Source organism: Salvelinus alpinus, chromosome 15 (genome assembly GCF_045679555.1).
Source record: "Salvelinus alpinus chromosome 15, SLU_Salpinus.1, whole genome shotgun sequence".
NCBI classification, from domain to species: Eukaryota; Metazoa; Chordata; class Actinopteri; order Salmoniformes; family Salmonidae; genus Salvelinus; species Salvelinus alpinus.
In genome coordinates this window covers 21,955,971-21,967,971 of record NC_092100.1, presented here as the reverse complement: position 1 = coordinate 21,967,971, position 12,001 = coordinate 21,955,971, and the positions used below count along the sequence as shown (strand labels likewise).

Sequence of the window (12,001 nt, the reverse complement as noted above, 5' to 3'; positions counted from 1 at the left end):
GGGAGATTACTATTGTCACACCCTGATCTGTTTCACCTGTCTTTGTGCTTGTCTTCACCCCCCTCCAGGTGTCGCCCATCTTCCCCATTATCTCCAGTGTATTTATACCTGTGTTCTCTGTTTGTCTGTGCCAGTTTGTTTTGTTTCGTCAAGTCTACCAGCTTTTTCCCCGTGCTCCTGGCTTTCTCTAGTTCCTGTTTTCTAGTTTTCCCGGTTTTGACCATTCTGCCTGCCCTGACCCTGAGCCTACCTACCGTTCTGTACCTTGTCACACCACACTGGATTACTGACCTCTGCCTGCTCTGAGCCTGCCTGCCTTTCTGTACCGTTAGGACTCTGCTCTGGATTACTGACCTCTGCTTGTCCTTGACCTGTCGTTTGCCTGCCCCCCTGTTTTTGTACTAAACTGTCTGCATCTGGGTCTTCTCCTGAGCCTATTCTGTAAGCCCGTATTCACATGAGGAGCACTGCCTATCTTTTCCTAATGAAGAAAACTACATTTAGAAATAAAAAGACCCTGGCTGGTCAGAATGGGATAATCTCCCTCTTTCTTTCAGGCCAGGGGCCAGGGCCTCTCCCATATTCTGTTATTATAAATGTGGCTGTGTTTCATTTTATCTGCCAAACCCCAATAGACAGTTGGATGGTTGTAAAAGGTGTCAATTGAACAAATTCCATTATTACACAGTAGGCCTACATGAAAATTATCCAACAAAACACACAAAAAACACATTACATTTAAATAGATAAATTACATTTTGTTAATAATGGATAACTGACCTCATCGATTGTTACAGCAGTGCTGTCCTCACAATGTTACTTTATTATTCTTTAATTCCTCTGGCTTATTCATTATTGCATATTCATATTCATACAATTTTGAAGACATCCTGCATGGACCATGTTGTATTTTTCATAGGTCTGTGGTGTGCTCATGTGAGCTAATTCAACCAATCAGAGGCAAGTGTACTAAGAAAATGGAGAATCAAAATTAGCATTTATATCCAAACTGAAATGGGAGAGGCAATAAGGACACTGCTGACCTGCAAAACAACTAACCAAAATCTAAAACTGACCCTTACCTTAACCCTAACCTTAAACAAACCCTTAAACCTGACCCTTACCTTAACCCTAACCTTAAACAAACCCTTAAACCTGACCCTTACCTTAACCCTAACCTTAAACAAACCCTTAAACCTGACCCTTACCTTAACCCTAACCTTAAACAAACCCTTAAACCTGACCCTTACCTTAACCCTAACCTTAAACAAACCCTTAAACCTGACCCTTACCTTAACCCTAACCTTAAACAAACCCTTAAACCTGACCCTTACCTTAACCCTAACCTTAAACAAACCCTTAAACCTGACCCTAACCGTAACCTAATTTTAACCAATTCTGAAATTAAATATTGGTTTGCAGGTCAGGAGTGTCCTTATAGAATTTTCCAACAGAAATACACAGGAAACAAGCCAGACTCACATCTGAGGCAACAACATGTGGCATTGGAAACTCTTTATACATACACATTTGTATCTGAGGAGTGTTATTTGTTTTGGTTAAATGACATACGTTTAGATGTCATATTAGTAGAAACATTATAGATTTGATATAAGACATTTTTAGAAGCGTTTTAATATTGGTTTAATAATGTTATACCTTATAACATAATGCATTTACTACTGATACACTTCATGAATATACATTTTACAAATATTTTATAGTATATTTTTCAGTCAGTCAAAATTAAATGTCATTTTCTGTACCCGAGAACAAAGCTTTTAACTGTTATAATAAGAAGCATTTTGCCTCCTTTCCCCTCATTTAATATTCTGAATATAACATACACCTTTAATATTCTGAATATAACATACAGCTTTAATATTCTGAATATAACATGCAGCTTTAATATTCTGAATATAACATACACCTTTAATATTCTAAATATAACATACACCTTTAATATTCTAAATATAACATACACCTTTAATATTATGAATATAACATACAACTTTAATATTATGAATATAACATACAGCTTTAATATTATGAATATAACATACAGCTTTAATATTCTAAATATAACATACACCTTTAATATTATGAATATAACATACAGCTTCAATATTATGAATATAACATACAGCTTTAATATTATGAATATAACATACAGCTTTAATATTCTAAATATAACATACACCTTTAATATTATGAATATAACATACAGCTTCAATATTATGAATATAACATACAGCTTTAATATTATGAATATAACATACACCTTTAATAGTCTGAATATAACATACAGCTTTAATATTCTAAATATAACATACACCTTTAATATTCTGAATATAACATACACCTTTAATAGTCTGAATATAACATACACCTTTAATAGTCTGAATATAATATACACCTTTAATAGTCTGAATATAACATACACCTTTAATAGTCTGAATATAATATACACCTTTAATAGTCTGAATATAACATACACCTTTAATAGTCTGAATATAACATACACCTTTAATAGTCTGAATATAATATACACCTTTAATAGTCTGAATATAACATACACCTTTAATAGTCTGAATATAACATACACCTTTAATAGTCTGAATATAATATACACCTTTAATAGTCTGAATATAACATACACCTTTAATAGTCTGAATATAACATACACCTTTAATAGTCTGAATATAATATACACCTTTAATAGTCTGAATATAACATACACCTTTAATAGTCTGAATATAACATACAGCTTTAATATTCTAAATATAACATACACCTTTAATATTATGAATATAACATACAGCTTCAATATTATGAATATAACATACACCTTTAATAGTCTGAATATAATATACACCTTTAATAGTCTGAATATAACATACACCTTTAATAGTCTGAATATAACATACACCTTTAATAGTCTGAATATAACATACACCTTTAATAGTCTGAATATAACATACACCTTTAATAGTCTGAATATAACATACACCTTTAATAGTCTGAATATAATATACACCTTTAATAGTCTGAATATAACATACACCTTTAATAGTCTGAATATAACATACACCTTTAATAGTCTGAATATAATATACACCTTTAATAGTCTGAATATAACATACACCTTTAATAGTCTGAATATAACATACACCTTTAATAGTCTGAATATAATATACACCTTTAATAGTCTGAATATAACATACACCTTTAATAGTCTGAATATAACATACAGCTTTAATATTCTAAATATAACATACACCTTTAATATTATGAATATAACATACAGCTTCAATATTATGAATATAACATACACCTTTAATAGTCTGAATATAATATACACCTTTAATAGTCTGAATATAACATACACCTTTAATAGTCTGAATATAACATACACCTTTAATAGTCTGAATATAACATACACCTTTAATAGTCTGAATATAACATACACCTTTAATAGTCTGAATATAACATACACCTTTAATAGTCTGAATATAATATACACCTTTAATATTCTGAATATAACATACACCTTTAATAGTCTGAATATAACATACATGATTCCAATAAAAAAGAGAAATTGCCATCATGTTCATTAATACTTCATCTAATTATTGATAGGATTTTTTTTATAGATAATTATGTTCTATTTCCTTTGTTTTTCTATTGACTCTTATTTGCTTTAATTGGTCATATGCATGACATAGGCCTGCTTTGTCTATTGCTCTGTCATTGTAAAGGTAATTTGTGTCAGTAATGTTTGGGGTTGTTAGGCACCTACAAACAAACTACCACTACTAACTGGGCGATAGTGCCTCAATTAAAGGACAATGGCCTCCCCTAATCCCTTTGATTACAGTCCACAGGACTTTTACTGCCCTGCAGGGAGGAACTGTTTGTTGTCATTGGAAGTCATTGGACAGTGGATAGGAAGCTGGATGGCTAGGTTCGGGCCATATGACATACCATAGTAAATGGTAAAAAAATAAGAAAATTAATTCAAATAGCATACAACATTTGGTTAAGGTGATTTTGCTCAGAGGAGTTGTCTGTTCGTTGTGCTGTTGTCCAGTTGTTATTTGATAGGTGAAATTAAAAATATAAAAAATACAGAATGTTTTTCCACATTAGGGAAACAAATGTCAAAACATATTCAAACATAAAGCAATTGTAAACCAGGGACAGACATCAACACTGGGTCTTATTTGTGGGATAAGTCATTTGTAGACTTTTTATGGCAAATAACTCTAGCAAGTGTTTAGTGTGGCTGAATATTAGTGGACATATTGTAGGGTTTATGCCCCATATTGTGATCAAGTCTGTGTCAGCAAACTTTAGGGGTAATCAGATATGTTATGGAAGTACAGTATATATAAGTTACGTTGACTGGGTCTAGAAAAACTACAGGTATATTTATTTGTTTTATTTCATGTTTGCCAACAGACCTCAGAACTGGATAGTGGATAGTGTTGACCCGTTTAGTTGGAGTTTAATTTCCCTCACCTTGTTTCTTCACAATAGTCATCATAACTGAAGATATTGATACAGTAATTGCCCATATATTGTTGGTGTTATTTACTATCATTTCAGAATGTTTCCCACCAGGCCCCTGTAGGATGCTTGGCCTGTTCTGTTCTGATGACCCCTCTTCGCCTCACAGGACAGAAACAATGAGAAGCCTTGCCAAACACCTAATGGCAGCCTGGACAGTGAATAGGATGAGGTCTCTGCTGTGTGTGTGTGTGTGTGTGTGTGTGTGTGTGTGTGTGTGTGTGTGTGTGTGTGTGTGTGTGTGTGTGTGTGTGTGTGTGTGTGTGTGTGTGTGTGTGTGTGTGTGTGTGTGTGTGTGTGTGTGTGTGTGTGTGTGTGTGTGTGTGTGTGTGTGTGTGTGTGTGTTTCCACCCAGAGAGGGGGGTCACTCCTGTAATCTCCAGAGCAGTGTTTAAGACAGTGCCTTGTAAGGTTGGGTTTATCCCTGGTGAGAGTGAGGGAATCTGTCCAGCTCAGTAAGCATGTATATCAGGCCATCTCACGGCTCACTGGACTCTCCCTGGGTGGGCCTGGGTCAATACCACCACTGCTGACTGGCCGGGCAGAATGGGATAATCTCCCTCTTTCTTTCAGGCCAGGGCCTAGGGCCTCCTCTCCTGGTGGCCGAGTCACAGCCTTCGGCCATGGCGGCTTGGCTCTAATTTCAGGTCATCCCCAGTCGGGGGGAGACAGGGGCCAGGCAGACGGCCAGAAGCAGGGGACAGGGAGCCCATTTCAGCCAGAGCACTGGAGCACACTGGGGGCATTGGGGCATCGCATGAACTGGCTGTTGGGAGAAAACAATAGGAGGTGTGATAACCAATAAACAAGGCCGGTGTGTGTGTGTGTGTGTGTGTGTGTGTGTGTGTGTGTGTGTGTGTGTGTGTGTGTGTGTGTGTGTGTGTGTGTGTGTGTGTGTGTGTGTGTGTGTGTGTGTGTGTGTGTGTGTGTGTGTGTGTGTGTGTGTGTGTGTGTAGCGCTTTCTTCAGCTCCAGCAGCTTGCTTCAACACCCCCTACTGATACTGGTATTTACTGTTGTGCCTCGTCTCTTACAAAAGCTTTCCAGAACTTGCAAACTGCTTTTTATACTGTTCAACATACCTTGTGGCAATTGAAGCTTATCCTCAATACTGACAAAACTAGACTAATGGTGTTTTCTAAAGCAAGAAATAGACCTCTGAACCTTTCACCTATTACTACCTGTCAGGGCAAGGAGATTGAGGTTGTAACCTCATATAAATATCTTGGAATTTTAATTGATGACGGCCTCTCTTTTAAATTGCATATTCAACAACTTTCAAAAAAATTGAAGCTGAAATTGGGATTTTATTTTAGGAATAAGGCCTGTTTTTCTTTTGAAGCCAGAAGGAAACTAGTATCAGCTACATTTATGCCTTTACTAGACTATGGGGATATTTTATATATGAATGCTTCCGCTCAGTGTTTGAGATCAATTGACACCCTTTACCATGGCACTTTGAGATTTATTTTAAACTGCAAAACCCTTACGCACCACTGCACTTTTTATACCAGGGTTGGCTGGCCTTCTCTAGTCACTCGTAGGTTCAGGCACTGGTATACTTTTATTTACAAAGCCATTTTGGGTTTACTACCTTTTTATTTGGGCATTTTTATTGTTCAGAAATGTGGTGGGTACTCTCTTCGTTCGCTGGACTTTATCCTGCTAACTGTTCCAAATGTCCGAACTGAATTTGGTAAAAGGGCTTTTATGTACTCTGCGCCATCGTCTTGGAACGCCTTACAAAATACTTTTAAACTGGAAGAACTTGTCCCGATTGGTATTTTTAAATCACTGATGAATGATCTTGAGGATGATTCACTGACTCGTCAATGTTTTTAATTTGCTGTTTTGATTTTGTTATACTCTTGTGAATTCTATGGTTTTTACTAGATTACTTGTAGTTTTTCATGTTGTTTGTCTGTAATTTTTGTAATGACTTGGTGCTGCCTATCTTGGCCAGGACGCTCTTGAAAAGAGCTCTTGAAAAAGCCCTTCCTGGTGAAATATTTTTTTTTAAATAAAATAAATATGCTCACACACACACAGGGAACAAATTGACACCAACAATGTTGGCCACTTGGTTTAACTGTCTGCTCTCTGGTCCTTCAGGGTAACTCTGAGATGATCTGAATAACTACACTCTGTCAAAACTACACTCTGTCAAAAGTTTTAGAACACCTACTCATTCAATGGTTTTTCTTTATTTTCACTATTTTCTACATTGTAGAATAGCGAAGACATCAACACTATGAAATAACACATATGGAATCATGTAGTAACCAAAAACAGCTAAACAAATCAAAATATATTTTATATTTGAGATTCTTCAAAGTAGCCACCCTATGCCTTGATGACAGCTTTGCACACTCTTTGCTATGAGACTCAAAATTGAGCTCAGGTGCATCCTGTTTCCGTTGATCATCCTTGAGATGTTTCTGCAACTTGATTGGAGACCACCTGTGGTAAATTCAATTGATTGGACATTATTTGTAAAGGCACACACCTGTCTATATAAGGTCCCTGTCACACCCTGATCTGTTTCACCTGTCTTTGTGCTTGTCTCCACCCCCCTCCAGGTGTCGCCAATCTTTCTCATTATCCCCAGTGTATTTATACCTGTGTTCTCTGTTTGTCTGTTGCCAGTTCGTCTTGTCTTCTCAGGTCTTACCAGCGTGTTTTCTTGTATCCCTGCTTTCTCAAGTTCTGTTCCCTAGTTACCCTGGTTCTGACCGTTCTGTCTGCCCTGACCCCGAGCCTGCCTGCTGTTCTGTACCTGCCTGACTTTGACCCGTTTAAGAACCTCTGCCTGTCCTGACCCCGAACCTCCATGCTGTTCTGTACCTTACTGACTCTGCCCTGGATTACGGACCTCTTTTGCCTGCTCCCTGTTTGGGTCAATAAGCATCTGTGACTCTAGCTGTCTGCATCTGGGTCTTATCCTGAGTTCTGATAGTCCCACAGTTGACAGTGCATGTCAGAGCAAAGCCATGAGGACGAAATAATTGCCCGTAGAGCACTGAGACAGGATTGTGTCGAGGCACAGATCTGGGGATGAGTACCAAAACATTCTGCAGCATTGAAGGTCCCCAAGAACACAGCCCGCTTGGAGTTTGCCAAAAGGCACCTAAAGACTCTCAGACCATGAGAAACAAGATTCTCTGGTCTGATGAAAACAAGATTGAACTCTTTGGCCTGAATGCCAAGCGTCATGTCTGGCACCATCCCTACAGTGAGCATGGTGGGGGCAGTGTGAGCATGGTGGGGGCAGCATCATGCTGTGGGGATGTTTTTCAGCGGCAGGGACTGGGAGACTAGTCAGGATCGAGGCAAAGATGAACGGAGCAAAGTACAGAGAGATCCTTGATGAAAATCTGCTCCAGAGCGCTCAGGACCTCCGACTGGGGCAAAGGTTCACCTCAACAATATAAGTATTCAGACCATTTACTCAGTACTTTGTTGAAGCACCTTTGGCAGCAATTACAGCCTTGAGTCTTCTTGGATATGATGCTACAAGCATAGCACACCTGTATTTTGGGAGTTTCTCCCATTCCTCTTTGCAGATCCTCTCAAGCTCTGTCAGGTTGTATGGGGACCGTTGCTGCACAGCTATTTTCAGGTTTCACCAGAGATGTTTGATCGTGTTCAAATACGGGCTCTGGCTGGGCCACTCAGGGACATTCAGAGACTTGTCCTGAAGCCACTCCTGCATCATCTTGGGTGTGTGCTTAGGGTCGTTGTCCTGGGTCTGAATACTTTCCGAATGCACTGTATGGTCATTGATCAACTTCAATATTGTCCCTTGATACATTCAAATGTAAAGATAAAGTAAAATAGTTGAGGCAGCTTTTTTTTTTGCAAATACGTTCACTTTATTTGTATTTTTTACCACAAAATAATGAAATATGCAGCATCCCTTAATTTTTACATAAAAAATAGTTATTACAATCAATGATATGAGCATTATATTGATACAAGTATGAAGCTGCAGTGCAAAGGCTTACAAAATGTTGAGCAAATCAAATGTATTACTTTTAAATGCTTTACCCTAAATTACAGAGGTGCAAATGATCCCTTAGGGCCTCAACCAATATCCACATAAAATTGGTTAAAACATATTTCATTTAGATCTAATAAAACGATAAAAAAATTAAAATCCACCTTGTATAAACTCACCTTTCCATGTTAAGACTCCTCCTTACCTGTCCACTAATAAACACTAGGTGATCAACTAAATCCTCCGGACTTTGATAATCTTTTTACTGACCCTTATTCCAATCACACTTCTCTGTGTCTTCTCTGTGTCTGGTCAGATCTGGTCAGGTCTGGTCAGGTCTGGACATTATGCTGGTCAGGTCTGGTCAGGTCTTGTCAGGTATGGTCAGGACATTATGCTGGTCTGGTCAGGTCTGGTCAGGACATTATGCTGGTATGGTCAGGACATTATGCTGGTCTGGTCAGGTCTGGTCAGGTCAGGTCTGGGCTGGTCAGGACATTATGCTGGTCAGGTCTGGTCAGGTCTTGTCAGGTCTGGTCAGTACATTATGCTGGTCTGGTCAGGTCTGGTCAGGACATTATGCTGGTCTGGTCAGGTCTGGTCTGATCAGGTCAGGTCTGGTCTGGTCAGGACATTATGCTGGTCTGGTCAGGTCTGGTCAGGTCTGGCCAGGTCTGGTCAGGTCAAGACATTATGCTGGTCTGGTCAGATCTGGCCAGGTCTGGTCAGGTCAGGACATTATATTGGTCAGGTCTGGTCAGGTCTGGTCAGGTCTGGTCAAGTCAGGTCAGGTCAGGACATTATGCTGGTCAGGTCTGGTCAGGTCAGGTCTGGTCTGGTCAGGTCTGGTCTGCTCAGGACATTATGCTGGTCAGGTCTGGTCAGGACATTATGCTGGTCAGGTCAGGTCAGGACATTATGCTGGTCAGGTCTGGTCAGGTCTGGTCAGGTCAGGTCTGGTCAGTTCAGGACATTATGCTGGTCAGGTCTGGTCAGGACATTATGCTGGTCAGGTCTGGTCAGGTCAGGTCTGGTCAGGTCTGGTCAGGTCAGGACATTATGCTGGTCAGGTCTGGTCAGGACATTATGCTAGTCAGGTCTGGTCAGGTCAGGTCAGGTCAGGACATTATGCTGGTCAGGTCTGGTCTGGTCTGGTCAGGTCAGGACATTATGCTGGTCTGGTCTGGTCAGGACATTATGCTGGTCTGGTCTGGTCAGGTCTGGTCAGGTCAGGACATTATGCTGGTCTGGTCTGGTCAGGACATTATGCTGGTCAGGTCTGGTCAGGACATTATGCTGGTCTGGTCAGGTCAGGTCAGGTCTGGTCAGGTCAGGTCAGGACATTATGCTGGTCAGGTCTGGTCAGGTCTGGCCTGGTCAGGTCTGGTCAGGTTTGGTCAGGTCAGGTCAGGACATTATGCTGGTCAGGTCAGGTCTGGTCAGGTCAGGTCAGGTCTGGTCAGGTCAGGACATTATGCTGGTCAGGTCTGGTCAAGTCAGGTCAGATGAGGACATTATGCTGGTCTGATCTGGTCAGGTCAGGTGTGGTCAGGTCAGGTCAGGACATTATCCTGGTCTGGTCAGTTCTGGTCAGGTCAGGACATTATGCTGGTTTGGTCTGGTCAGGACATTATGCTGGTCAGGTCTGGTCTGGTCAGGTCAGGTCAGGTCTGGTCAGGTCTGGTCAGGACATTATGCTGGTCAGGTCTGGTCAGGTCTGGTCAGGTCAGGTCATTATGCTGGTCAGGTCTGGTCAGGTCTGGTCAGGTCAGGACATTATGCTGGTCAGGTCTGGTCAAGTCAGGTCTGGTCAGGTCTGGTCAGGTCAGGTCAGGTCAGGACATTATGCTGGTCAGGTCTGGTCAGGTCTGGTCAAGTCTGGTCAGGTCAGGTCTGGTCAGGTCTGGTCAGGTCTGGTCAGGTCAGGTCAGGATATTATGCTGGTCAGGTCTGGTCAGGACATTATGCTGGTCAGGTCTGGTCTGGTCAGGTCTGGTCAGGTCAGGTCAGGACATTATGCTGGTCAGGTCTGGTCAGGACATTATGCTGGTCTGGTCTGGTCTGGTCAGGTCAGGTCAGGACATTATGCTGGTCTGGTCTGGTCAGGACATTATGCTGGTCTGGTCTGGTCAGGACATTATGCTGGTCTGGTCTGGTCAGGTCAGGTCTGGTCAGGACATTATGCTGGTCTGGTCTGGTCAGGTCAGGTCAGGACATTATGCTGGTCTGGTCAGGTCTGGTCAGGTCAGATCTGGTCAGGACATTATGCTGGTCTGGTCAGGTCTGGTCTGGTCAGGTCTGGTCAGGTCAGGTCAGGTCAGGTCAGGACATTATGCTGGTCAGGTCTGGTCAGGTCAGGTCATTATGCTGGTCAGGTGTGGTCAGGTCTGGTCAGGTCAGGACATTATGCTGGTCAGTTCTGGTCAGGTCAGGTCTGGTCAGGACATTATGCTGGTCAGGTCTGGTCTGGTCAGGTCAGGTCTGGTCTGGTCAGGACATTATGCTGGTCAGGTCTGGTCTGGTCAGGTCTGGTCTGGTCTGGTCAGGTCAGGTCAGGTCTGGTCAGGACATTATGCTGGTCTGGTCAGATCAGGTCAGGACATTATTACATTTACATTTACATTTAAGTCATTTAGCTGACGCTCTTATCCAGAGCGACTTACAAATTGGAAAGTTCATACATATTCATCCTGGTCCCCCCGTGGGGAATGAACCCACAACCCTGGCGTTGCAAGCGCCATGCTCTACCAACTGAGCCACACGGGACCACATTATGCTGGTCTGGTCTGGTCAGGACATTATGCTGGTCTGGTCTGGTCAGGACATTATGCTGGTCTGGTCTGGTCAGGTCAGGTCAGGACATTATGCTGGTCTGGTCAGGTCTGGTCTGGTCAGGTCAGATCTGGTCAGGACATTATGCTGGTCTGGTCTGGTCTGGTCAGGTCTGGTCTGGTCAGGTCTGGTCAGGACATTATGCTGGTCTGGTCTGGTCAGGTCAGGTCTGGTCAGGACATTATGCTGGTCTGGTCAGGTCTGGTCTGGTCAGGTCAGGTCAGGTCAGGACATTATGCTGGTCAGGTCTGGTCAGGTCAGGTCAGGACATTATGCTGGTCAGGTCTGGTCTGGTCTGGTCAGGTCAGGTCAGGACATTATGCTGGTCAGGTCTGGTCAGGTCAGGTCAGGTCTGGTCTGGTCAGGTCTGGTCAGGTCTGGTCAGGTCTGGTCAGGTCAGGACATTGATGCTTGATCCTTTCACTGCATCGCCATTGTAGCCTCAGCATCTGAAAAGACACAAGACCACAGAAGAATCTGATTAGGACAATGAACATTTCTACATGGACAGTACACCAGTTCAAATCCAAACATCTAAAACATCAGCATGCGTTGATTGACAGGTTAAAGGTGCCCTTAGATCATGTACACACGTGCAGTGTGA

The 12,001-nt window shown here is 41.6% G+C and overlaps 1 long non-coding RNA gene across 3 annotated transcripts in view; it reads right to left on the bottom strand.

Moving 5' to 3' along the window:
- Positions 1-8,415: 8,415 nt before the first annotated feature.
- LOC139539721 (uncharacterized) overlaps positions 8,416-12,001 on the bottom strand; it is a 70,319-nt gene continuing 66,733 nt past the window's right edge. For all 3 annotated transcript variants that reach the window (XR_011667988.1, XR_011667987.1, XR_011667989.1), the window contains exon 3: positions 8,416-11,846. This is a non-coding gene — a long non-coding RNA (uncharacterized lncRNA). The remainder of the gene's footprint in view (positions 11,847-12,001) is intronic.